The 2,607-nt window shown below is 47.9% G+C and overlaps 1 non-coding gene across 1 annotated transcript; it reads right to left on the bottom strand.

Moving 5' to 3' along the window:
• Window positions 1–294: 294 nt before the first annotated feature.
• trnaw-cca (transfer RNA tryptophan (anticodon CCA)) lies at window positions 295–366 on the bottom strand. The gene has a single exon. It is a non-coding gene; the product is annotated as a tRNA-Trp (tRNA).
• Window positions 367–2,607: the final 2,241 nt, after the last annotated feature.

Below are 2,607 nucleotides of genomic sequence, written 5' to 3'. Positions count from 1 at the left end.
ACATCATTACGTGGCAGTTTGATGTGACTAAAACCTGGATGGAAATCTCTGGATTCTGTTGTAAAAGTATCGGTATAATGTGATTCACACTGCGCGGTCACCAACTGAACGAAGCGGCTGTGTGTTGAAATCCCGTGACGAACAGTTTGGGTTCAACTTGTCATATTGCGGGGAGCTCCCTGACACAGTGTTCACAAATCAAACTGACAGCAAAGATTCATGCATGATCGAAAGTGTCCACAACGGAGTGAACGTACTCTTTTCTTCATTGGAAATGTTCGACGTTGATTGTAGTGAGCTTGACGTGATTTGAACCCACAACCTTCTGATCTGGAGTCAGACGCGCTACCGTTGCCCCACAAGCTCACAGATGAACCCTGCGCTCTCTTCATGCTTAAGGGAAGTGATCGCACTACAATGATTTGACGTTCATGTCTGTTCTGTTTCTCCCCCTTCTCCTTCTGTCTCTCGAAACAATTTCCAACTCTGTCTCAATAAAACTCTGAAAGAACTGCGGGTGCTGTATATCAGGAACAAAAAACAGGAGTTGCCGGTGACCCTTCCACAGAACAGATGGTGATTGGGAAAATGTCGGTTTATATGCAGGAGATATTGTGGGAGGAAGGCGGAGATCAGGACAGAGCCCAAAGCGAGGGAAGAACTGTTGGACAGAAAAAGGAGTTGATAACGATCTGCGTGAGAGGGTGAATAACTGTTAATGGAGACTGTTCGTGACGACGTAGTGTGGAATGACAGACTATGTGATAACAAGGCTTGGTGTGTGTGGAAGGGACGAGGATACTATGGAGTTCAGGTCCTAGAATTATTGAATTGGATATTGGGACCAGAGGGATGTGTGGTCCCCAAGTGCAATATTCGGTGCTCTTCGTTCTGCTGGTGCTGAGCTTCGCTGGAACACAACAGCAAACCTGAGACAGAGATGTTGGACAGGGAACAGGGTGGGGTGTGGAATTGGCAGGCAACTGGAAGCTCAGGGTCTTTTTTGCAGGCAGAACGTAGATGTTCTGTGCAGCAGTCACCCAGTTTAGGCTTCGTTTTCCCCAATGTAGATGAGGCAACATTGTGAGCAGCAAATGCAGTAGACTGGGTTGTGGGTAGTGCAGGTAAAGGGCCACTTCACCTGGAATGTAAGTTTGGCCCCTTGGATAGCGAGGAGGGAATAGGTAAATGAGCTGGTGTCACACATTCGGCACTTGCAGGGGAAAGTGCAACTCAACCTGCAAGTTCACTTTGAGAAAATCCTGGACTTGAACTCCCAAGTCTCTTTGCATTTCGGATTTCTGCATTTTCTCCCCATAATCTTCAGCATTGACCGAGCATATTGCAGCACTGACGAAAGAACTCGAAGACCTTAGGCTCATCCGAGAGAACGAGATCTTTCTGGACAAGACCTTCAGTGATGTTATTACACCAATCATGCCAGAAGAGAGCAGAAGAGTGCAGACGATGAGGAAGGCAGAGAGGAGACAGGTGCAAGAGACGCCGGGAGAAGTACCTGTCAGGAACAAGTTGAAGCTTTTGGAAACAGTAGAGTCTGATGACACTACCAGTTCGCAAGGCGGCCATGTTTGTCAATCAAAAGTTGCCGCAGAAGCAGAGCGGAAGAGTCGGACATCACATAGAGCCGTGGTAATAGGTGACTCCATCGTGAGAGGAACTGACCGGGGTTTTTGTGGCAGCAGACGGGATTTAAGGATGGTGTGTTGCTTTCCTGGTGCTAGAGTGAAAGACATCGCGGACAGAGTGCAGGACATCCTCAAGGACGAGGGTGAAGAGCCCGAGGTGGTGGTACACGTCGGCACAAATGATGTCGGGAAGAAGAGGAGGAACATACTACAGCGAGACTTCGCAGAACTAGGAAGAAGGCTAAAAAGCAGGACGTCCAAGGTGGTTATCTCCAGTTTGCTTCCAGTTCCTCGGGCTAGTGTGGCCAGAAACCGGGAGATTATGGACTTGAACGTGTGGTTGGGGAACTGGTGCAGGAAGCAAGGTTTCAAGTTCTTGGATCACTGGGGTATATTTTATGGTAACCATAAATTCTACAAGAGAGATGGCTTGCACCTTAATAGAACAGGGATCGGCATTCTGGCAGGCAGGTTTTCTGCTGCAACACCGCTACATTTAAACTAAGTAGCGGGGGGGAGGGGACAAGCTGGATGTTTAAAAAGGAAATTGAAGGGGTAGTTAGAACAAGAGAAGTCAAGAAAGACAACTGTATCAAGGAGGCAGAAAACTGGAAAAGGCATCATGCTGTAAAGTTGAGTGAAATAAGGGTTGAGGGGAAGGGTGAGAGCAGTAACAAATTAAAAATTCTATATATGAATGCACGAAGCATTAGACACAAGGTGGATGAGCTTGAGGCTCTTTTGGAAATTGGCAGATACGATATTGTGGGGATAACTGAGACGTGGCTTCATGGGGACAGGGCCTGGGAAATGAATATTCAAGGCTACATGTGTTATCGTAAGGATAGACTGACGGGCAGAGGGGGTGGGGTGGCCTTGTTGGTAAGGGAGGATATTCAGTCCCTTGCGCGGGCGGACCTAGAGTCAGGGGATGTAGAGTCAGTGTGGATAGAGCTTCGAA

The sequence above is a fragment of the Chiloscyllium punctatum genome, chromosome 36 (genome assembly GCF_047496795.1).
Source record: "Chiloscyllium punctatum isolate Juve2018m chromosome 36, sChiPun1.3, whole genome shotgun sequence".
Taxonomy (NCBI): Eukaryota; Metazoa; Chordata; class Chondrichthyes; order Orectolobiformes; family Hemiscylliidae; genus Chiloscyllium; species Chiloscyllium punctatum.
Note: the sequence above shows the minus strand (reverse complement) of the source record. Positions and strands in the feature narration are given on the sequence as shown.